Consider the following 26190-nt stretch of genomic DNA (forward strand, 5'->3'; position numbering starts at 1 on the left):
CAATTCACTAATTGAATTATGTTTGGGCTGTAAGGTCTGTTATTATGAAGTCTAAACATTCTGCTCAGTTGTCTGAAGGAAGTTCAAAAAGCAGTGAAACCTCAAGACAAATATTTGGGATATAAATTATAGACAAGATCTACATCTGGCAACATTATTTGTTTGTCTCCGGTTTATAACAAGCTCTTGCAAACTACAACAAAATCTAAATTAATTTTGAATCAAATTCAGTAAAGCATTTCAGCAAACCCCTTCAGAGCTTAGGCACAAATGGACAGAACAACTTCCCACGTTTTGTGCTGCTTTAACTTGCTGACTTGCTAGATTGACAATGGCTTCCTGTGGGGCGCTGTCACACACTGGCTTCAGCTCATGGGACAAGACTGCCTCCTTCTCATCTCCGATCCATGCAGCTGCGAAGCTCTCGCTTCATTTCACAAAGCTCAATCATTTAAAGAGACGGAAAAACACACCTCTGGGAGGCAGCCATTCTGCCACTGCAGGAATATAAATAATGAGGGCGGGATCGGGCTATTGAGTCGGATGATCAGCCATGATAATGAAGGCAGAATAGGCTCAAACGGCTGAATGGCCTCCTCCTGCTCTTACTTTCTATGTTTCTGTGACCCGAAGAAATCTAAGATTTAACTCAACATGTCTTTTTTAGTGTTAAAGATTTAAAAACAAATTAAATATATTTCATAAAATAATGCGTAATATTCTATAACCTCAGACAATTCCTCTTGTCCCACTTCCATTATTGATGCTGCCAGCCCAGCACCTGTCTGAGACCATCATCCAACCCCACAATGGGAAGCTCAACTGCTGTCAATGTGCTCAACAGAGCGAGGACTCATACAAGCAGAATACGATAGACTGTCCCCTCTCCAGGTTTAAGTACAGCAGTAACCATTTAATAATACCAGGAAACTCAATCCTCAATGAGGACCAGGAGGATAGACATAGGCAAGGGATACTCAAATGACTGGGAATGGAATCGATTCAAGGGAACTGCTCCACTGCTCCCAGCCACCAGAGACTGGCATGGGTGGGGAAGGGGTAGCCTGGGGGGAGGAGGGGGGGGGGGGGGGGTGGAGGTGGTGGTTTGGGGCCACATCCCCAATGCATTCTCCAAGCCCGTCATTGTAACTTATCTGCGCAATGCAGGTTTACCAGGATGATACCTGGATTCCAGGGGTCGAATTACAAACCGAGACTGCAGAAAAGATGGGTTAGATTCCCTGGAATTTAGAAAGCTAAGGGTGATTTGATCAAAGTTTTCAAGATTTCAAGGGGAACTGATAGGACAGATTGGGGAAAAATTATTTCTGCTGTTGGCAAGTCCAGGACTAAGGAGTAAAAGCAAATTAGTGCAGATGCTGGAATCTGAAACCAAAAGAGAAAATGCTGGAAAATCTCAGCAGATCTGGCAGCATCTGTAAGGAGAGAAAAGAGCTGATATTTCGAGTCCAGATTACCCTTTTTTCTCTCCTTTACAGATGCTGCCAGACCTGCTGAAAATTTCCAGCATTTTCTCTTTTGGCTATGGCTAGGGGGTTTAGTCTAAAAATTGGAGCCAAGTACTTCAGGATTGAGGTTCTGAAACATTTCTGTTCACAAAGGGTAGCAGTGTTTGAAACTCTCTTTCACAGATGGCAATTGATGATAGGTCAATTGTCAACTTTAAATCTGAGATTGGTCGATATTTGATATCCAATGATATTCAGGGATACGGGACAAAAGCCGGTATATGGTGTCAGGTCACAGATCAGCTCAATCTCACCGAACAGTGAAACAGTTTTGAGGGGCTAAATGGCCTCTTCCTGTTCCTATGCTCCCGGGACAGCCACAGGAACCTCTAGGCAGGTGAGAACCCCCTTTACATGGAAAAGCCAGTGGCTTGATAGCACCTGTATCCATCATGCAAGTGTCCCAAACTACAATCAAATTCTTCATTTCAGCCAATCAAGTTTCAATCAATGTCAAATTGGATTGCCTGAGTTACAATGAAAAAACTAGGTGCAATATTTTACATCAATACTAGCAGATCTCCACTGGCTTTGCCAATAACCAGATGGAGAGATCGTCTTAAGGGAGAACTATTAGAATTGTTACAGTTACTTTAAAAAAAAGAGCTGAATGATTGGCTGGAGATAGGATTTGGGATTGCAGAGATAGGTGCTGTTTTAGAGGGATATATAACTCTCAGGACATGATGCCGGGAGCAGCGAAACACAACCAAATAATAGATAGAATTTCCTGGGATATACAGAACAGAAAGAGGCCATTCGGCTAAACCCGTCCATGCAGCAGTAATTTCATCCTATCCTCCCTCATCTAACTATCAGATTAACCCTCCAATCCCATCCCCCTCATCTGCCTTCCCCTTGTCTCCTTGACCTCTCTGTGTGACTAGAGACTTCCACATTCCCATTACTCTCTGGATAAGAAGATTCTTCTGTCGAAATCAGGATGGGAAAGTTTACAAAACACCAGTCAGCCCACAGGGGAATGGCCAGCAGATTTACACGTTTCTACTAGAACTAACCAATTTGCAACTTAAATCTTGTGTTTCCTGCAATAATTGATCAGTTATTGAAGATCCATTCTAGTCCTCCACTGGGTTATACTAAATTGCCAGTTGCTGAAATGCTTTGGCGCTGTTGTTGTCAAAGCCATTTTATTACAAATGTCAGAATTAATAAATTAGACATGGAATGCTGAGTGCGTGTAAAAGCAATTTCCCTTCGCAGTAATGAACATAAAACAGGGTTTGTGTTCCTCTGCGGAGCATGAAGGGTAGAAAATGATCACAGCTGACTGGGCAAGAGGAGAGATTCGCTTCCTGATCATCCAATCCAATCAGTCACAGAGACGCCAGGCATCCTATATAGTGGATCCCCTTAAAGGAAAATGCAATCTGCTTCTGGCAACTTTTAAAAATTGATGTGTAACTGAGGGAGGACTTTTTACGCCAATCAAAAGCCAAGACATTGAAGGCTGATCTGGTCGTGCCAATAGGAGAGTGACCGGTAATCACACAGAGTGGTCACGGCACAGAAAGAGGCCGTTCAGCACCCGGTGCGGAGGGGGGTGGGGAAGGAGGAGAACCTCACCATAAGCAGGTCCAGGAAGCGGGCAATCAAGAGGGTTGTCCATTACCGTGGCTACATTCACGACCGGGTGTCCCTGGAGAGCGACCATGCAGTGACCACAGGTACTATCAGGGCCTTCTGTGCCCGTTGGGCACTCAGGGTCTGGAGTGCAATATCGACCCTTTTAATCACATTTTGGTATAAAGTTCTAAATTCCATTTGTAATTTTTTTTTGTTTTGGGTGCTTCCCCTTTAAGGGGCTCTCCCTTTTATTTTGTCCCTCAGTTTGTGCAATTTAGTTTAACTCAGTTCATAGAATCAGAGAATCCTCCAGTGCAGAAAGCCATTCGGCCCATCGAGTCTGCACCGACCACATTCCCACCCAGGCCCTATCCCCATAACCCCATTATTTACCCTAGCTAGTCCCCCTGACACTATGGGGCAATTTAGCATGACCAATCCACCTAACCCGTACATCCTTAGACTGTGGGAGGAAACCGGAGCACCCGAAGGAAACCCATGCAGACACGGGGAGAACATGCAGACTCCGCACAGACAGTGACCCGAGGCTGGAATTGAACCCGGGTCCCTGGAGCTGTGAGGCAACAGTGCTAACCACTGAGCAACCGTGTCACCCAAAGTTGAGGCTTTTTCTAGAGCTGTGAGGAGCTGGAGCTGGAGCTGCTTTTGGCTGCTGTTTTCTGCTACTGAGAGTTTTTAAAATGAGGCCATTCAGTCTGCCATATCTGTGCTAGCTCAGTGGAAGAAAAACTCAGCTGGTCCCACATCCATGCACTTACCTTGTGGGTGAGATTCTCTGGCCTCCCTTCTGTGTGTTTCTCAGTGGAGCGAGGCGGCGCACTGTTCGCTGGCAGTGGGTTTCTCTGATTCCGTCACTGCTAATGGGAATTCCCACTGAAGCCACGCCATGCTGTCGGGAAACCCAGGGCAGGCAGGAGCAGGGAATCCCAGCGGTGTGAACGGCCAGAGAATTCCAGACCATTTCTCTTGTTTTCTATCCAGCTGCTGATCCAATTCCTTTCTGGAAGCCCCGATTGAACCTGCCTCCCCCACATTCTCAGGCAGAGCACTTCAGACCCGAACAACTCACAGGATTTTCCTCAGACCGCCTTTGGTTCTTTTACGAATTGCCTTAAATCTGTGACCCCCAGTTCCCCTAGTGCCGATGGGAAGCAGTTTTTTTACATCTCCTCTGTCCAAACCGCTCGAATCTCATCTCAACTTCTCAAGGGAGAACAACTCCTGCTTCTCTAATCTTTCTCAAAACTGAAGATCCTCATTCCTGAAACAATTCTTGTAAAACTTTGCTACATCCTCTCGAAAGCTTTCACTTGACTCCGAATGTGCAGTGTCTGTAACTGGACACAGCGCTTCAGTTAAGGCTGAACCAGCGCTTCATAACGATTCATAGAATCCCTGCAGTGCAGAAGGAGGCCATTCAGCCCATCAAATCCCACCTAGGCCCTATCCCCATTACCCCATGTATTTACCCTGCTAATCCACCTGACACTAAGGGACAATTTAGCATGGCCAATCAACCAAACCCGCACATCTTTGGAATTCATCATAAACTCCTCGCATTTGTATTGTCTGCCTCTATTTATAATACCCAGGATCCCTTTCCTGCTGTATGTGCTCCCTCTCCCACCTCCACCATGCTGTCAGGTGTCGCGTTGTTTGTGTCTTCTCTCTTTTCCTCACCCTCATGCTCTCTGTTTCCTGCTGTTCTTGCAGGGCCCTCCGTCTCCATCCCCCCCGGGCCCTCTGTTTTCCCCCCTCCCCCCCAGGCCCTCTGTCCCCCCCGGCCCTCTGTCTCCCCCCCCCCACGGGCCCTCTGTCTCCCCCCCCCCACCCCCCCGGGCCCTCTGCGCCCTCCCCCCTCCCCCCCGGGCCCTCTGTCGCCCCCCCCAGGCCCTCTGTTCCCCACCCCCCCTCCCCACCCCCAGGCTCTCTGTCTCTGCCCCTGGGTCCACTGTCTCTCCCCCCGGGTCCACTGTCTCTCCCCCCGGGTCCACTGTCTCTCCCCCCGGGTCCACTGTCTCTCCCCCCGGGTCCACTGTCTCTCCCCCCGGGTCCACTGTCTCTCCCCCCGGGTCCACTGTCTCTCCCCCCGGGTCCACTGTCTCTCCCCCCGGGTCCACTGTCTCTCCCCCCGGGTCCACTGTCTCTCCCCCCGGGTCCACTGTCTCTCCCCCCGGGTCCACTGTCTCTCCCCCCCATGCTGTGTTCTCTCTCTCCCCATTGTGCCCTCAGTGATGATATTTTAGCCAATATTAAGAGGTCCAAGGGAGGCAGATTCACATAAATGACTTCCTTTTGCTCACAGGGGTTTAAACAGGAAGGATTGAGAGGGTGTAGAATCCAAATTCAGCTGCCGATGTCACTGTAATACATGTTCTCTACTTAAAAATAGGGTTAAAAAATCTCTCAGAAACATGCTCCCTCTAAAATACCCAGGTGTTGCCTGGAACCACTGCTCCCTCTCTCTCAGGTGTCTTCACTCCTAATCTGTCTTTTACCCTTTGGGAATAGTGGGGTAGATGATGGTCGGATTTCCCAACAGATTGTCAGCTTGTTGAACCAGGTTGAACTCTCCTTCCATGGCCGACAATTCCTGGCAGTCCTGAACGCCGAGCTTCAGGTCCAGTGGTACCATTGCATCACAAAGCCTCTGACAGGACGGCTGCTGCCGTTGGCTGATCCAGTTTACATTACATTTGCTTTTAGTAATTTTATGAACTTCTGGTTTATAATCAGGAGCCATTAAAGTTACTGCGCGGTGGAAAATATTGATCTCTCTATATAGGAGAATAAAGATGTCAGTTGTCTGAAAAGAATATAGATATTCCCTTTCTATTTTGCACCATGTTGTGGGGATGCCAAGTAGCAGTAATCCAAACTCAGTGTGCACTAAGGAAACCTTAGCTTCCCTGGGCAGCACGGTGGCACAGTGGTTAGCGCTGCTGCCTCACAGCGCCAGGGACCCGGGTTCAATTCCCAGCTTGGGTCACTGTCTGTGTGGAGTCTGCATGTGTCGTTCCGTCCCCCCCCCCCCCCCCCCCCCCCGTGTCTGCGTGGGTTTCCTCCCAGGTGCTCCAGTTTCTTCCCACAGTCCAAAGATGTGCAGGTTAAGTTGATTGGCCATGCTAAATTGACCCTAGTGTCAGAGGGATTAGCATGGTAAATGTGCGGGGTTACAGGAATAGGGCCTGTGGTCAGTGCAGACACGATGGGCCGAATGGCCTCCTTCTGCACTGTTGGAATTCTATGAATGGGGGCTGGGGAGTGTTGAAGGAAGGAACGGCTTCCTGAAGCTGCTTTGTTTGAAGAGAAAGTGCAAATGAGACTGTTTAAAGTTAATCCTTCTGGGTCTTGAAGCAATTTAAATGGAATCATTTGTGTGGATTTAAATTAAATCCAGTCAAACCAATCCAGCTGGCTTCAGATCCATTTTTTAAAATTATAAATGAATTATCCGCTAAGGTAAGCAGCTCCTTTAAATGGCAGAATGTGGAAGAGTTCATTCTCAGGAGTACAGCAATCTAAAAGGAAATGAAATGAGGATGTTAACAGTTCCTATCCAGCGCTAAACACCAGGCTGTTCCCTTGCTTAAAGCTGCACAATTCTTTTCTTCTGAACTGTCACATTTACTGTCAGAAAGTGGACATTTGTCATTGGGAATGCACTGATTAATAAGATTGAGAAGGGAAGGCAGCTAAAGTGGGAAATACCTTTATTGCATCCCCGGGAGACGATTCAGATTCTGAACTCTACTGTGGATTTATTGCATCATTTTTAGTTCAAAGAGACACTGTGTCAAGAGCCCGGGGGGCTGGAGGAAAGTTGAAATAACCACGTCAATTTAAAATACATCCCCCCTGCTCATAGAATCCCTACAGTGCAGAAGGAGGCCATTCGGCCCATCGAGTCTGCACTGACCACAATCCCACCCAGGCCCTATTCCTGTAACCCCACATATTGACCCTGCTAATCCCCCTGACACTAGGGTCAATTTAGCATGGCCAATCAACCTAATCCTCACATCTTTGGACTGTGGGAGAAAACTGGAGCACCCGGAGGAAACCCTCGCAGACACGGGGAGAACGTGCAAACTTCACACAGACAGTGACCCGAGGTCGGAATTAAATCCGGGTCTCTGGCGCTGTGAGGCAGCTGTGCTAACCACTGTGCCACTCCTTATTATTCCATCTCTTCTTTTCACAGAGGCACAGGCTTGAGCTGGGACACTGTCCTATCAGTTATGATGACCCACCAGCATCACAGAGGTGGATATATGTACAAGCTTAGGCATATGCAAGCTTAGGCAATCAGCTTTTTGGCAGCAAGCATGCAACAAAGCCAAGTCTGTTCCTGTTCTCTACAGACACGTAGTAACGTGCCACCCCAGTGGCAGTATGGAGTGTGAACCCTGACATTTTCCTTCATCCAAATTCACCACAAACAAATGCTCCTTACCGCAACAGCTTAATCCGTACCACATGGCAGAACTGCTAACGACAATAAGATGCTCCTGGAACACCCTTGCCCCCAGGCAGCCTGTTGGTGATATTAGGTGTCTTGCTGTTTTATGAAGAAATTTAAAAAGTTCTGAAAGACTGCAGCAGTTACACACCCTTCAAAGAATTCTGGCAGAACTCTGATGCAGCAATGGACCAGACATTTCTGTTAACTATTACCTTCTCCAATTGAAATTGTATCAAGGAGGTCAGATGTGCTGTGGTGCTGAGCACAAAGTTTGGAAGTTGGTGGATTAAGAGGACAGTTTGATTATCTCATTGGCTGGAAATATTCCCAAACTATTGTTCACTGTTGATGAAATGTTACAGCAAATAAAAATTGAATCTGCTTCTGTCCGCGTGGATTGACCCAGTGTGTGTGTGTGTGTGTGTGTGTGTGTGCTGTGTGAATCGAGCAGGCCAATACTTGTCTTGCACTAAATTCGCAACATTAAGCCCAAGTTTCAGCATCATCAGCTGACAGAGGGAGGTTTGCCGTTTCACAAAATGTTCACCACTGTTTGTCAAGGCTTTAGCTGCCTACCACTGTTCAAGTACACGATGTTACATTCACTTGCAATACAGACCGAAACCTTCCTCATAACTTGATGATGAGAATCTCTCATTATGTGCGGCTGTAACTTTTCCCCTTCACCATTAACGGAAGATGGACACTTCCTGAAACAGATTCGGTTTTTGCAAAAGTCCGTTAGCTTTCAAGGTAATTACTTTGGTGCCAATCGACATTTACTAATTTAAATTTGAATTGACTATAGGTGGGTTACTAGTTGAATACCGTAACCATTAGACTACCATACCACCTGAAGGCAGTAGTTTCTTGCTGAGATAGTGTTCCATGGTCACGTGTGGCCCTCCCAATATCCTGTGCAAGTGACCACACTTCACTGAATTCAGGAGACTTTTTTAGTGAGCTGTTAAACTGTCATAAAGAGCACACAACATTATTTTGAAGAGGAGGAGGATTCTCCCCAGGGTCCTGGCCAATATTTATCCCTCTATTAACATCTTAACAATAGATATTCTGATCAATATCGCATTGCTGACTGTGAGAGCTTGCTGTGCACAAATTCACTGCTAGATTTTCTACTTACAATAATGACTACACTTCAAAGGTGCTTCATTTGGTTGTAAAGTACTTTGGGATGTCTAGTGGTCATGAAAGGTGCTATATAAATGTAGGTTTAATTTAAGGTGTATTTACTTAATTCATAGAAATCTTACAGTGCAGAAGGAGGCCATTCAGCCCATTGAGTCTGCACTAATCCTACCCAGACCCCATCTCCATAACCCCTCATATTTACCCGGCTAATCCCTCTAACCTAAGCATCCTGGGACACTAAGGGGCAATTTAGCATGGCCAATCCACCGAACCCACACATCTTTGGACTGTGGGAGGAAACCGGAGCACCCGGAGGAAACCCACACAGACACGGGGAGAACATGCAGACTCCACACAGACAGTGACCCAAGCCGGGAATCGAACCCAGGTCCCTGGAGCTAGGAGGCAGCAGTGCTAACCACTGTGCCACCGTGCCACCCATTAATTAATTAAAAAATCAACTTCTGTCCACAGTTACGGGCTGAATTGAGGTAAGTTTTACAATCAATCGTTCCAAGTAAATTATAAAAATGCAAAAAATTAAATAACACACTGATCATTAAAGTCTTTGCAAAACCAGGATTCAAAGTTTAGCAGCCAGTGGAGTTTGTTGATTGAGTGGGTGAAATGTGATATTGAACAATGCTTAAATCTTCTTGTTTTACATCTGAATTCGGTTCGTTGTTTTGAGTTCCACTGCTGATAGCCTCTCTGGGATCTGTCTGCGGATAGCAATTAGCAAGATTGGCGGTGGTCCCGGAACGAATGGCAAAGTCGATCGCATCTCTTCTTGAGTGTCTTCAGACCACAATTGTGCAAAGCACCTGAGTAACCATGGTAAACAGGGTGGAGAATGACCCCTTTCTGAACCCTTTCAATAGCTTGACTTTGCTGCTTTGTGAGTCTGCAGGTTATTTGTTTAGCGGGGCGGGGGGTTCTCCCAGTCAGGCATTGCCCTCCCCTAACCTCATGGTCACAGCAATTTATTTACTCATTAAGGACAGAAGAAAGTTAAAGAGCAGTAGAGATCTTCGGACCCAAAAGTTGATAAGGCTGCACCTTATCAGAGATCTCATTTACCTGTCTATCCTATTACTGCATCAAACAATATTTATCCCCAACATGTTAATAAGTTTTTGTCTGCAGTTTTTCCACTGCATGTTTTAGCTCGTGGATCATTACCAATGGGACAGTCAGGACAAAATACATTTTCCTTCAGATTGGGTTAGCGTCGATGCAGGAGGTCTTGTGGCCTGGTGGTAGCACCTCCATCCCTGAGGCAGAAGCTCCAGGTTCAAGACCGCCACAGGGGAGGCGATGACCTAGTGGTATTATTGCTAGACTATTAATGCAGAAACTCAGCTAATGTTCTGGGGACCCAGGTTCGAATCCCACAACAGCAGATGGTGGAATTTGAATTCAATAAAAGATATCTGGAATTAAGAATCTACTGATGACCATGAAACCATTGTTGATTGTCGGAAAAACCCCTCTGTCCTTTAGGGAAGGAAATCTACTGGCCTTTCCTGGTCTGGCCGATATGTGACTCCAGAGCCGCAGCAATGTGGTTGATTCTCAACTGCCTTCCAAGCGTAACTAGGGATGGGCAATAAATGCTGGCCAGCCAGCAACGCCCATGTCCCATAAATGAATAAAATAAGAATGGAATGGCGCAGTTCAACAGGTTGATAATCAGCCCACGAATCCTTCCACCCTTATTCCCCAAAGGGAGGAAGGTTGTGTGAAGATACGCTGGGAAGATGTATCGAGATGAGGAATCCGGCATTCATCAAACATTTTCCAACTGGTAGAATTGTAGAGCTGCAAACATGTCAGTGGGTGAGGCAACTCTCTTAACAGGACAATCCTATTGAAATCCCAACAAGAGGAATGAAGGCATTCCCCACAGTTAATATCTTCACTAAAATAGCACCAGGATTTTCCTGCAACAAGCCGTTTATTGATAAAAAGACAGAGTAATTCAAGTTGTAGGAAGGCTGGTTTATTTGTTTCAGTAAGCGCCAAAGATCTAATTGTAGTAGTCCATCTTTGCCACAATGACATCAGCAAACTTGGGGTCCCGATGTCAGAATTCCAAATGCACAAAGCCTTTCCTCAAACTTCTAAAAATTCCATGGATCTCTTTTTAAAATATCCGGACAGCAAACGAACTGCTGAAAAAGAGCCTTCATTCATAGCTCCATCGCGGTTTACTGCAAATGTAATCAATTAAATGATGTCTTTCCCTCAAAATAGATGCACACGAGGCTTTACTTCCCTTCCCCCATAGAACCAGAGGCAAAACTAATCAAATTGACAGGCAACCTAATGTAAACGCAGCATTTAATCCCCACAGACCAAATCTACAGAGCCCGAGAGAGGAATGACCTGAAACGTTTAAGGGGCAGAGAGGTAAAGGGGTAAAGGCATCCTGTAAGGTACTTTATTCACAGATGAAAGCAGAACAAAATCTTGCATTTACATAGTGTCTTCCCTGCCTACTCCTCTCCTGATGTGGAGATGCCGGCGTTGGACTGGGGTAAACACAGTAAGAGGTCTCCTGGTGTTGTGAGACTTCTTACTGTGTACACCTCTCCTGCCATCCTTCCTTGCTTCCCCCCTCTCTGACACCCCTAAAACTGGTCACATTCGACCTGCTATGTCCCCTCATGTGGCTTGGTGTCAGACGTTGTTTTATAACACTCTTGTGAAGCACCTCTGGATAAATGTATTGTTTAAATTGTAGTTATTGTTTGTTTATATCATGAAACATCCCAAAGTGCTTCACAGGAGGGTTATAAAACAATGTGTGGCACAGCCCCGGAAGTGGGTATTAGCTCAGTGACCAAAAGCTGGGTCAAAGAGGTAGGTTTTAAGGAGTATTTTAAATTATAAGCAGAGAATACATAATAATGATGTTCTGAATTGCAAAATTAAACTAGTGCTTTGCATTGACATAATCTTAGTTTTTAATAAAATTACATTTAACCACACATTTTAAATGTTCGCTTTGCAGCTCTGCTGATGCATCAAGCGAACTACAACCTCCTCACTGCCATAAACATGGCAATGGGCAATTTGAGGTCGTGACTCGGGCTGTTCCTGTTTCAGGAATGTTTCAGCGCAACCTTCCCACTGGGGCAGTCACAGTCCTTGAAAGCGTCAACAGATGGTTTTAAAACTTGGGAAATGTCCAGTAATGAAGACATGAAAGGATTAAGGACAGGACCAAGAGCACAGTTTAGTTCTTATGCTTTGTCACGATCTTGTTGAATGTTTCTCGGGGAGCATTTTTGCATCGGTACCAAAGAGGCGATGCTTTTTAATGCTGTATCATACACACAAGAGCCTCACCAGAGAGAAGGTTCATTAGCCACTCCACAAAGAGCAAGGATTTCTACCGTGACTAATTTAAACCAGTTATTGCAGTCAGCTAGAACTACATGTGGTAAAACTGGGTCACTTTCGTAAGTAGTGATTTGTAATGTTGATTTGATATAGGCTCAGAGTTTAGTTCAAAACCTATAAATAAAGTACAAAAATAGAAAATGTTGGAAAATCTCAGCAGGTCTGACAGCATCTGTGGGGAGAGAACAGAGCCAATGTTTCCAGTCTGGATGACCCTTCATCAGAGGATCCCTCAAGGGTCTTCCAGATCAAAATGTTGGCTCTATTCTCTCTATGATGTGGAGATGATGATTTCTTTTCTCTCCCCACAGATGCTGTCAGACCTGCTGAGATTTTCCAGCATTTTCTATTTTTGTTTCCGATTCCAGCATCCGCAGCAGTTTGCTTCTACCTATAAATAAAGTAGCCGTGTTCTATGATTTACAGGTTAAATGGGTCCTGGCTGTATTGCTCAGTACCAGAAGTGAAAACAGCCACTACCTACGGGAGAAAGGGCTTAGGCGTTTCTGATGAGCTGAGCCCAATATGAAAGGGTTGGGGGGCTGCTGAATTCTCAGTTACATTCACCAAAATCTTGCTGCTGTTTATACCGGTGGGATATTACTGTCCAACCGATGGCACACCCCCCGCCACAGGTTTCCCGGCAGTGAGGGATGCGCTCAATGGGAAACCCTATTGACAATGCCGGCATCAGCGCACCGCTTCCCACTGCCACGAAAGAGGCTGCAGAGGGACAGGAAAATCCCACCCCATTGAATTGACATCATGAAAACAGACTGGTCAACCAAATTAGTCCAGTCCAGGGGGCTATACTGGATCTAGTGCTGGGGAATGAGCCCGGTCAGGTCATCAAAGTTTCAGTAGGGGAACATGTGGCAAATAGTGACCACAATTCTGTAAACTTTAGGATAGTAATGGAAAAAGATGAGTGTTGTCCTATGGGTAAGGTGCTGAATTGGGGGAAGGCTAACTACAGCCGGATTAGGCAGGATTTGGTGGCTGTTGATTGGGAGAAGCTGTTCGAGGGTAAATCCACATCTGGCATGTGGGAGTCTTTTAAGGAGCAGTTGATAGGACTGCAGGACAGGCATGTGCCTGTAAAGAGGAAGGATAGGAAAGGTAGGATTCGGGAGCCGTGGATAACCAGTGAAATTGTGGGTCTAATCAAAAAGAAAAAAGAGGCTAACATGAGGTCCAGGCAGCTAAAAACAGATGGAGCACTGGAGGAATACAGAGAAAGTAGAAAAGAACTCAAACAGGGAGTTAGAAGGGCAAAAAGGGGTCACGAAATGTCCTTGGCAGACAGGATTAAGAAGAATCCTAAGGCATTTTATACATACGTTAGGAACAAGAGGGTTGTTAGGGAAAGAATCGGACCTCTCAGGGACAAAGGAAGGGAATTATGCTGAGAACCAAAGGAAGTAGGTGAGATCCTAAACGAATACTTTGCATCAGTATTCACAAAGGAGAGGGACATGTTGACTGGGAGTGTCTCAGAGAGATGTGTTGACCCGTTAGAAAAAATCTCAATTACAAGGGAGGAAGTGTTAGGTTTTTTAGGAAACATTAAGACAGACAAATCCCCAGGGCTGGATGGCATCTATCCTTGACTCCTCAGGGAGGCAAGAGATGAAATTGCTGGGCCTCTAACAGAAATCTTTGTCTCTTCTCTGGACACAGGTGAGGTCCCAGAGGATTGGAGGATAGCAAATGTGGTCCCGTTATTTAAGAAGGGTAGCAAGGATAACCCGGGTAATTATAGGTTGGTGAGCTTGACGTCCGGGTAGGGAAATTGTTGGAGAAGATTCTTAGAGATAGGATATATGCGCATTTAGAACTGAATAATCTCATTAGCGATAGACAGCATGGTTTTGTACGAGGGAGGTCATGCCTCACAAATTTGGTTGAGTTTTTTGAGGAGGTGACAAAAACGATTGACGAGGGAAGGGCCGTGGATGTCGTCTATATGGATTTTAGTAAAGCGTTTGACAAGGTCCCTCATGGCAGGCTGGTGCAAAAGGTTAAATATCACGGGATAAAAGGTGAGCTAGCTAGATGGGTGGAGAACTGGCTTAGCCATAGAAAGAAGTTTAACAACACCAGGTTAAAGTCCAACAGGTTTATTTGGTAGCAAAAGCCACACAAGCTTTCGGAGCTCTAAGCCCCTTCTTCAGGTGAGTGGGAATTCTGTTCACAAACAGAGCATATAAAGACACAAACTCAATTTACATGAATAATGGTTGGAATGCGAATACTTACAACTAATCAAGTCTTTAAGAAACAAAACAATGTGAGTGGAGAGAGCATCAAGACAGGCTAAAAAGATGTGTATTGTCTCCAGACAAGACAGCCAGTGAAACTCTGCAGGTCTAGGCAACTGTGGGAGTTACAAATAGTGTGACATGAACCCAATATCCCGGTTGAGGCCGTCCTCGTGTGTGCAGAACTTGGCTATCAGTTTCTGCTCAGCGACTCTGCGCTGTCATGTGTCGCGAAGGCCGCCTTGGAGAACGCTTACCCGAATATCAGAGGCCGAATGCCCGTGACCGCTGAAGTGCTCCCCAACAGGAAGAGAACAGTCTTGAGAACACACCTGAAGAAGGGGCTTAGAGCTCCGAAAGCTTGTGTGGCTTTTGCTGCCAAATAAACCTGTTGGACTTTAACCTGGTGTTGTTAAACTTCTAACTGTGTTTACCCCAGTCCAACGCCGGCATCTCCACATCATGATTAGCCATAGAAGACAGAGGGTAACAGTGGAGGGGTCTTTTTCCGATTGGAGGTCTGTGACTAGTGGTGTTCACAGTAAGAAGTCTCACAACACCAGGTTAAAGTCCAACAGGTTTATTTGGTAGCAAATACCATAAGCTTTCGGAGCACAGCTCCTTCGTCAGATGGAGTGGATATCTGTTCTCAAACAGTGCAAACAGACACAGAAATCAAATTACAGAATACTGATTAGAATGCAACTCTCTACAGCCAGCCAGGTCTTAAATGTACAGACAATGTGGGTGGAGGGAGCATTCAACACAGGTTAAAGAGATGTGTATTGTCTCCAGACAGAACAGCTAGTGAAATTCTGCAAGTCCAGGAGGCAAGCTGTGGGGGTTACTGATAATGTGATGACATTATCTAGATCACATCATGACTAGTGGTGTTCCGCAGGGCTCTGTACTGGGACCTCTGCTGTTTGTGTTAAATATAAATGATTTGGAGGAAGATGTAGCTGGTGTGATCAGTAAGTTTGCGGATGACACAAAAATTGCTGGAGTTGTGGATAGTGATGAACATTGTCAGAATACAGCAGGATATAGATAGGCTGGAACATTGGGCGGTGAAATGGCAGATGGAATTTAATCCAGATAAATGCGAAGTATTGCACTTCGGTAGATCTAATGTAAGGGGGAGCTATACAATAAATGGCAGAACCATCAGGAGTATAGACACACAGAGGGACCTGGGTGTACAAGTCCACAGATCATTAAAGGTGGCAGCACAGGTGGAGAGGGTGGTCAAGAAGGCATATGGCATGCTTGCCTTTATTGGACGGGGCATAGAATATAAAAGTTGGCATATGATGTTGCGGCTGTATAGAACGTTGGTTCGGCCACATTGGGAATACTGCGTCCAGTTCTGGTCGCCACACTACCAGAAGGACGTGGAGGCTTTGGAGAGAGTACAGAAAAGGTTTACCAGGATGTTGCCTAGTATGGAGGGTCTTAGCTATGAGGAGAGATTGGGTAAACTGGGGTTGTTCTCCCTGGAAAGACGGAGGATGAGGGGCGACCTAATAGAGGTGTATAAAATTATGAAGGGCATAGATAGGGTGAACAGTGGGAAGCTTTTTCCCAGGTCGGAGGTGACGAACACAAGGGGTCACGGGTTCAAGGTGAGGGGGCAAGGTTCAACACAGATGTCAGGGGGACGTATTTTACACAGAGGGTGGTGGGGGCCTGGAATGCATTGCCAAGCAAGGTGATTGAGGCGGACACGCTGGGATCGTTTAAGACTTATCTAGATAGCCACATGAACAGACTGGGAATAGAGGAATACAAATGAATGGTCTAGTTGGGCACATGAGCGGTGCAGGCTTGGAGGGCCGAAGGGCCTGTTCCTGTGCTGTATTGTTCTTTGTTTCATTGTTTATGTTCCACATGAGATGACTTATTTCCCTTTCATATTTATTTCAAACAAATTAATACAGCCATAGATTTTTATTTACATTTGATTTAAGAATTATCATGCTGAATATTTGGAAGCATGATGGATTTGCAATTGCTGTCAAAGTGGATTTGAAGCAAATCTCTGGCCGTTCTACAATCTGGTCACCTCATGTGCCAAGAGTTGCATCAGTCCTGACTTGCATTTTTGTTCATGGAGAGAATGAGGAACCTCTCCTGTGATCCAGATCGTCTGCTCATTTCCTGCTGCAGAGTCCACGTCTGTGAAGCAACCCCATGGCCTCATTCATCCTGCTCTCTCTTTTAAACATAGACACATGGAACCAAATGAAAAGTAACAGGGGCCGGGGGGGACAGAGGAAAGGAGGTCAAAGCAGCAGAAAACTTAATGTTGAAATCCCCTGCACTGGATGAGTGCAGATCCAACAACACTCAAGAGGTCTGACACCATCCAGGACAAAGCAGCCCATTTGATTGGCACCCCTTCAACATTCACTCCTCCATAACCGATGCACAGTGGCAGCCGTGTGTACCATCTAAAAGATGCATTACAGTAACTCAGCAAGGCTCCTTTGACAGCATGTTCCAAACCCACGCCCTCTTCCACCTCGCAGGACATGGGCAGCAGATACACGGGAACACCATCACCTGCATGTTCCCCTCCAAGTCACACACCATCCTGACTTGGAAATATATCGCCATTCCTTCACTGGCGCTGGGTTAAAATCCTGAAACTCTCTCCCTAACAGCACAGTGGCTGTACCTACACCACATGGATTGCTGTGGTTCAAGGTGGCAGCTCACCACTACCTTATCAAGGGCAATTAGGGATGGGCCATAAATGTTGGCTTAGCCAGTGACGCACATGTCATGTAAAAGAATAAAAATAAAGTCAAACGTCCTCCAGTAACCAGGATGCAGTCTTAAAGGATGTTCACTGAGTCTGTGTTGCCCAGATAAGATGTTTTTAATATAACAAAGATGAGATGCATCCGAGGATACTGAGGGAAGTGAGTGTGGAAATTGCAGAGGCATTGGGCACAATTTTTCAGTCTTTCTTAGACTCACGGGTGGTCCGAAAGGATTGGAGAATTGCAAACATTACATCCTTGTTCAAAATGAGTGTAAAGATAAGCCCGGCAACAAAGACCAGGCAATTTGACTTTGGTGGTGGGGAAGCTTCTGGAACAGGGGGGAACTCTCAGGGCCCGCTAACTGCAGGCGAGAGTCACGATGGCCCAGAGACAAGGGCGTTGGGCACCAAATCTGTTGGAATGCTCCCAGCCCTCCCCACCCCACCAGCCTTCATCGAGTTCCCGTCCAAAGCGGGCAGCAACCTGATAATTACACAAACCCTGCTAATTGTAATACAATTGGTGGATTTCACGGCCCACCCACCAGCACTCCGTCATTCACCCGCCTCTCCACCAGGGCTGGAATGGGCAGGCTTCGTTGTTGATCATCACCAATGGGGACCTGGCGTGCTGGACCCCGAGAGTCCAAAGCAGCACTACCATCCCCTCAGCAAAAAGAGGGGCATCCTCCCCACCAACCACCACTCAGATAATGAGCCCCATGCCCACATCACGCAGACAGCCCAGCCACGAGACCCCCATCTTGGGGGAGAGTGGTGAGGTCACCCCCTTGCCCCCAGCCTGAACCCACCCAACTCCCCAGGACCCTTGGGGGGGAGCCTCCCTCTGCAGACTGACAGTGAGAATGAGAAGGCCCAGATTTACAATAATCAATAAAAGAAGCAAAAAAAGTGATATGAGGAGAAGCTTTTTTTTACACAGAGAGTAGTTAGGGTTTCGAAACAGCAGTAGGCCATTCCGCCACTTAATACGATCATGACTGATTGGAAACTTCAATGTCTTTTAAACATACTTTCCCAATGACCCTTTACATTATTATTAATCAGAAACCTATTAATTGCTGCTTTAAACGTACTCAGTGACTGAGTTTCTACAGCCCTCTGGGCAGAGAATTCCAAAGATTCACAACCTTCTGTGTAAAGAAATTTCTCCCATCTTGGTCCTAAGTCGCTTCCCCCGCATTATGAAATTGTGTTCATGGATCTGGACTCCCCGACCAAGGGAAACATCTTCCCCACGTCGACCCTGTCTATTCCTTTCAGTATTTTGTAGGTTTCAATTGGATCACCTATCAGTCTTCGAAACTCGAGAGAATACAGGCCCAGTTTGCCCAATCTCTCTTCATAAGACAGTCCTGCCATCGCCGGAACATAGAAAGCCACAGCACAAACAGGCCCTTCGGCCCACAAGTTGCGCTGATCATATCCCTACCTCTAGGCCTATCTATAGCCCTTAATCCCACTATTCTGTTACACCTCCTCTCTGGCAATAATATCTTTTCTGAGGCAAGGGGACCAAAACTCGACACAGTGCTCCAGGTGCGGTCTAACCAAGCTCCTACACAATTGAAGCAAGATGTCACTACTCCTTGTATTCAAATCTTCTTGCAATAAAAGCTAACATTCCATTAGCCTTCCTAATAGCTTGCTGCACCTGCATGTTAGCCTTCAATGACTTATGGACAAAGACACCCAGGTCCCTTTGTACATCTCCACTTCCTAAGCTCTCACCAGCTAGGAAATACTCTGCATTTCTGTTCCTTCTACTAAAATGGATCACCTCACATTTTTCCACATTTTATTCCATCTGCCATGTTCTTGCCCACTCTCTGAGTGTCCAAACCCTCATGTAGCCACTTACATCTTCTTCCCACCTAGCTTTGTATCAACTGCAAATTTGGAAATATTATATTTCGTCCCCACATCCAAATCATCGAGACATATTGTGAAGAGCTGGGAGCCAAGTACCGATCCGTGCGGTACCCCACTAGCCACTGCCTGCCAACGCAAAAATAACCTGTTTATTCCTACTCTCTGTTGTCTGCCTGTCCTCAATCCATGCCAATATATTGCCTCCTATCCCAAGTGCTTTTATTTTGTTAATCAACCTCCTGTGAGGAACTTTATCAAAAGCCTTCTGAAAATCCACCCTTAGGGCGGGAATTTACTATCTCGCTCGAGCGAGACCGGAAATTCCCACCCGAGGTCAATGGAGATTTCCATTGTCGGACCCGCGCCCCCTCCGATTCCGTGGCGGGCCAGGTGGTCAAATTCCGGCCATACTCTCTAGAGTGGGATGTGAACTCACAGCCTTCTGTGTCAAGACAAGTGCATTGCTCACTGATAACTCCAGAAGAATGAAAACATCTTTAATTTTTCTGGTGATATCTCCCGTCAAAATAGCTTTGTGAAACATGGGAACAATACTAGTCTTGGTAGTGTATTATTATGTGTAATTTATCGAGTGACAAGGAGATTGTTTTTAAAAGAAATCTTTCCTCTTATTATCATGCTTTTTCTATTTTCATCTTCTGGCAGCCAGTACAATACCCCACAGCACTACATTCAACAGGAAGGGTGTGATTTTATCAGAGTGTCACAGAACTCACTCACACGTTGAAAGTTTTAAAGGTCCACTTGATGGGAACAGACTAGATTTGAGTTCCTAACTCTCGGGGTTGCTGGTGCGGGCTGCATGCTGGGATCTTCCCCTCTGTACCCCGAGTGCTCAGTTCTTACTTTGCCTTAACTATCCAGGGCTAGCCGGTGATTCATGAGCTGTCATTGTGCTGGAATGTGGCCCATTGCCAAAAATATGGCGCAGCACTAACAGGAAGTAATCTGATACTTTAAACTACTTAAACGCTCTAGAGCTCCAGTACCATCAGACAGCACATGCACACAAAGTCAAAACAACTTTCAAAGCCACAATGCCCTAAAATTGTTAATATGCTGACTATCAGCCCAGAGCCATCTCACATTGACTTTCCCTCGCAACAGCTTATAGAAAGATAAAAGGCTCCAAATGCTTTGTACATTAAAACTGAAATTCATTAACATGAAGAGAGCAATTGACATTTTGGATGATGTCTCATCATCCCCGCGCTAATGAAGGGCGTCTGCGTGAAAGGTCAGCCCTGTCTTTCTGTGTATCCCTCCCCGCCTGATGAATCTGCTGTGAATTTTCAAGCTTTTTCCATTTTTGATTTCAGATTTCCAGCATTTTCTTTACCCCTTTTGATCACAAGCGTTTTGCTCATGTTTCTTTTGAACTGGAATAAAGCGAGTGAAAGGTCAGAGTTAATCAGTGAGATTTCACCACTGCCAGAGGATGTGACTAATTTCGCTCTAAATGTACTGCTGTGTTTTCCAAAATCCCAGGCTGACTTTAACGAGATACGTTATCTTCCAAATTGTCATGGAACCCAGCTCCAGGGCTCTGAGAGCACAGCTGATGACGCAATATCCTGGTCACATCATCCATTTCATTTAGAATGGAATAAAACCTTGGGTGGCAGAGATTGCACAATAGTTTCAATTCTGTTTGGGATGTGAGTGCCATTGGTAAGATTGGCATTTATTTCCCATCTCTAATTGCCGTCACCGCCATCTTAACCCACTGCGGTTGATGTGGTGTAGATACACCCAGACTGCTGTGAGGGAGGGAGCTCCAAGTTTGTGATCTGGCGACAGTGAAGGAACAGCGATATATTTCAACTCAGGATGGTGAGTGACTTAATAAACTGTAAAATTTTGAGGGGAACTTGCAGGTGGTGGTGCTCCCATATATCTGCTGCCATTGTCCTCCTGGGTGGCAAAGGTCATGGGGACGATTCTCCCATCCCACTGCGTTGATTTGTTAGCGCAGCGGGCCGGGAGATTCAAGCGGCGCCCGATCCGTGCTGGGCGTCCGGGCCTGAGCTTGTCTTCCAGTGCCGGATTTCCGGCACCGTCAGCCCTGCGCCAGAAATGGGCATGGAGCTGCCTAATGAATGCAGCCTTTCATCTTAATATTATTTAAATGTAAATAGCATGCTTGGGACTGAGATCTCCGGGCACGCCAGCCTCTCCCGCCATTCCTTCACTGTCGCCAAACTTGGAGCTCCCTCCCTCACAGCAGTCTGGGTGTATCTACACCACATCAACCGCAGTGCGTTAAGATGGCAGTGATGGCAAATAGAGATCCACTCCAGCGGGCCTTGCAGGAGCTCCCCATTTGCGGGGAGCTGGGGGCCCGACCCCGCTCGAGTGAAAGGGGGCCATGGAGGCCTCCCCCAGAGGGTCGGGTGTTGGGATTGCCCCCCTTTGGCAATGGCACCTTGGCAGTGCCAGCCTGGCCCCCGGCACTGCCCAAGGGCAAAGTGCCAAAGCCCAGGGGGCACCTTGGCACTCCCCATTAGGCATGGGGCAGTACCAAGGGGTGGGGCCTTTGGGGGAGTCCTGCTTCCACTCTACAGTCGGGATTGGTGGAGGAGGGAGGGTGGCCAGCGATCGGGGTTGCCAGTGGAAGGGTAGGGATTGGGAGATCGTGGCTGGGGGTGGGGGGGGGGGGGGGGGGGGGGGGGGGGGGGCAGAGGCTGGCCCAGACATGTCTGGGAGGTCAGCGATCAGGCTGTGTGGGTGTTTGCATGGCCGCGATGCAGGGCTGGCCAGCAATTAAGCTGGCCAGCGATCAGGAGGTTGGCAGTGAGGGACCACTGTGCATGCGCCAGTCTCCCTATGACAGATTGGCACGTGCAGTGACCCGCTCAGTGCCATGCTGCCAGTCTCTCCAGTAGGAATAGCCCCACCCACAGCTTTTTAGAGTGACTGACGCTAGGGCACTCAGCAGTGCACAGAGTGTGGGAGACTCATTTTTAAACTCTGGCTGAAAAAAAACCAGCGTAATTTACTCCAGTTTTCACGTGAATTCAACACTTTTTTTTGGGAGAATTGCCCCCAATATGTTTGGTAGATGTTGTTGAAGGAGCCTTGGTGAGTTCCTGCGATGCATCGTGCAGATGGTACACACACTGCCACTGTGCACTGGGTGTGACTGTTTAAGGTGATGAATGGGGTGCCAATCAAGTTTGCTGCTTTGTCCTGGAGGGTGTTGAGCTTTTTGAGTGTTGTTGGAGCTGCACCCATCCAGACAATCCCATCATTCTCTTGACTTGTGCCTTGTAGATGGTGGACAGGCTTTGGGGATCGGGAGAGGGGGGGAATTGTTCAAAATAACACAATTAAGGTGTTCTTGAACCCCAACAGTAAAAATGTGAGTTGCTCATCACCACTTGAATCTCAAGAAGCAAAACCATCTGGGCTCCCAGAGCCAAGATGCTATAAGCAAACTTCTCCATCTCTGTAACTTCCTCCAACCCTCAGATATCTGCACCTCTCCAATGTGGCATCTTGTACCTTCAGTTGTGAAAGCCCTAACCTCTGGAATTCCCTCCATTAACCTCTCCACCTCTCTCTCTGTCTTTAACCTGGTGTTGTGAGACTACTTACTCTGTCTTTTCACCTTTAAGATGCTCCTTAAACCCTACATCATTAATCAAGCCTTTGGTCACCTCACCTACAATCTCCTTATGTGACCTGGTGTTTTAGTTTGTTTGATAATCGCTCCTGTGAAGTGCTTTGGGACATTTCACTAATTTAAAGATGCTATGTAAATACAACTTGTTGTGTAATATCTGACCATCCCCAAGGATCGATGCAGGCCAAATCCACAGCGTAAGCACAAGCCCTCAGCTGTCCCGTGGCTGGAGGCTGGTGTGCCGAGCTGTTGGTCTAGGAGACCATCTGCCAGCAGAGACATTAAGAGCTGCTTCACCTACCTTGCAGCTGACTGCCCCCGTAACAGCACTGAACAGACGGAGTTGCAACATGGCAAAACGTGTGACAAAGTTCATACTGTGACAGGTGCAGTATCTGCCGCACTGTGAGCGGACACAGGAGCCAGTATCCCCATACAGAATCATGGACTGCAGCTTGTGAAGACCCTGTGTGTGTGCATGGTGATCTGTGAAGCAAGACCTCCCAGTATAAACAGTGCTGACCTTTAATCGCCAGACAACGCGTAAAATGAAACCCCAGCTGCCAGCAGACTGTTCAGCGTGCAGACCGATAGAGGAATGTAAACAGCATTCTTCAAAGAAACAGACTGTAATTTTGATACAGGGCTAACATAGAACAAATAAACAATTCAAATCAATCTGCTGCTTTAATCCTATTTTCTACAATTCCCGTTCACCCATTACCCCCATACTCACTGATCTGCATTGGTTCCCAGTCCAAAAAAGCCTTGATTTCAGAATTCTTACCTTGCATTAAGTTGATCTTTCTCTACACCCTAGCTATGACTCTAACACTACATTCTGCACTCTCCCCTTTCCTTCTCTGTGAACGGTATGCTCTGTCTGTATAGCGCGCAAGAAACAATGCTTTTCACTGTATGTTAATACATGTGATAATAATAAATCAAATCAAATCAAATTCGAATCCCGCCCGGATTTCACCCCTCATAGCTTTCTCCATCTCCACATCCACCTGAAATCTCTGCGCTTCCCCAATTCAAGCCTCTTGCGCATCCCTCATTTTAACCACTTTACAATCAACGGCCATACCTTCAGCTGCCTGGGCCCTAAGCTCAGAGTTCTATCTCCCTAAACTTCCCTCTCCTTCACGAGACTCCTTAATACCGCTTTGGTTAAGCTCTTAGTCACCTACCTCAATATCACCGAATGTGGCTAAGTGCCCAATCGTGTTTAATAACACTCCTGTGAAATATCTTGTGATCTTTCATTGCGCAGAATTGCTACGTTAACAAATCTTTCAGAAACTGAGAATAAACGTCAAATTCTTCAAAATCAAATTAAGGTGGCAACAAATTTTGTACTCAAATATGATTAAATGCAGCACAGTGGCACAGTGGTTGGCACTGCTGCCTCACAGCGCCAGGGATCCAGGTTCAATTGTGGCCTTGAGTGACTGTCTGTGTGGAGTTTGCATGTTCTTCCCATGTCTGCGTGGGTTTCCTCCGGGTGCTCCAATTTCCTCCTGCACTCCAGGTTAGGTGGATTAGCCAGGGTAAATTGCTAAAGTGTCCCAAAATATGTAGATTAGGGGGGATTAGCGGGGTCAAAAGGCGGGGTTACAGGGATAGAATGGGGAGAAAGATGCTCTGCCAGAAGTTTGGTGCAGACCCAATGGGCCGAATGGCCTCCTCCTGCACTATGGGGATTCTATGATTTGATGAACTATATAGAACAATGGGAAAGACATTGGGCCCAATTTTACCATTGCGTCGCGCCTGTTTTCGGGCGCGAAAACGTGGTAAAGTCGGGTGTGAGGCCATTAACGCGATCCGCGCTTGCGCCCGCGCAGATTGCCACTTTACTGAAACCCGGGAATGGCCGTTATCCGATTCGCGCCCAAAATGGGCGCAATAGCGATTTAAATGCATTTGCGTGCATTTCAATTGAATTAATGAACTGCCCACCCAACTTTATCAGCATCTCCCCCTTTACCATCGCGTTCGCCGATCCGGAATCGCGCCGAAATGAACATGCTGAATAAAAGTCTGAATCGGGCGCTCCAGCTGCTGAAGAGGCGAGTTCAGAGCTTCCAACAGCTCTATGACTCAGATCGGTGGTGCAGGGGGGAGGGAGGCGGGTCAGATCATTGTCTGGTTGGGGGGGAGGGGAGGGCCGATCATTGTCTGGTGGCAGGGGGGGGGGGGTTGAGGCGGGCTAGATCATTCTCTGATGAGGAGGTGGGGAGGGAGGAGAAGGCGGGTCAGATGTTCCTCTGGCAGTGGGGGGTGGGGGGGGGGTGGAGTGAGACCAGATCATTCTCTGGTGGGGAGGGAGTGAGGCCAGATCATTCTCTTGGGGGGGAGGGAGTGAGGCCAGATCATTCTTTCATGGGGGGGGTGGGGGGGGGGGGGCGGTGGGGGGAGGAGGGAGGCAGGTAAGGTGTATCTCTGGTGGGGGCGGGGAGGAGGCCTGATCGCTCACTGGTGGTGGGGGGGGGGGTGGATGGACCTCTGGTGGGGGGGGCAGGAGGGTCCACTGCCACTGCGGGCGATCGGTGGGAGGGAAAGGGCAGGGGGTCACAATCGGTCTGGGTAGCGGAGGGGGCGGTGGATAAGGGGGAAAGTGATGTCTGTGGGGGCCATCGCTCCCGCTTTTCGCTCCCGGGCCCCTTTATCTGCTTTTTGCGGCTCGGGAGCGATCTGACATGGGCGTGATTTTTCAATTTTTTTCTCACTGCGCATGCGCAGTTCAGAGCTCCGATCGTTTCGGGCGCGCTAAGCCCCGCCCACAGCACAATATTCAGACTCGCGATTTTTTTTCAGGCTAAGTGCGTATGGGAGCTCCTGAAAGCAGATTTCTGAGTCGGATCTGAATTGCGCCCAGATTCAGAACTTAGAATGAAAATGGTAAAATCAGGCCCATTGGGTGCAATTTCAGAATTTGAAACAGATGAGGTTGGGATATAACACATAAATAAAGTGGGAACACCAATTACATCAGAGCCAGCCAGCCATGTCACTGAGGGTGGGGGGATGTGGGGGTCAGATTTTTGTAGTAATGTCAGGCATTCACTGGTCAGGTGTAGTGTGAGTTGGAAACAGCATATCTCCCAGTATTGAGTCCAAGATACACGATAGCCTCAGAGTACCGCACCCTGCTTCTGATATAACAGCCACATTTGCTTTGTCTCACAGCAGAATACGATGGCAGGATTTTACAGTCGCATGGAAATCAGTGAACCTCCGAATGTCTCGCTCTGATTTCTGACACCGTCCCCACTGCAATGGGGTCATAGAATTCCAGCCGCAATATGGAATTCTGGAAATAATGTAGCGGCGTTTTTGGTCCACCGTCAACCTCATTCACTCAGGATTCTTAAGGAGGGAGATTGCAATGAGAAAGCACCTGGGGAAGGTTTACACCAACCCAAGACTGCCGCTACACAAGGACCTTACCA

General features: G+C 47.1%; 1 protein-coding gene across 2 annotated transcripts in view; it reads right to left on the minus strand.

The window, feature by feature from the left end:
* fam107b (family with sequence similarity 107 member B) overlaps positions 1-26190 on the minus strand; it is a 158717-nt gene that overhangs the window by 59350 nt on the left and 73177 nt on the right. The window lies entirely within an intron of this gene.

Source organism: Mustelus asterias, chromosome 19 (genome assembly GCF_964213995.1).
Source record: "Mustelus asterias chromosome 19, sMusAst1.hap1.1, whole genome shotgun sequence".
Lineage (NCBI taxonomy): Eukaryota > Metazoa > Chordata > Chondrichthyes > Carcharhiniformes > Triakidae > Mustelus > Mustelus asterias.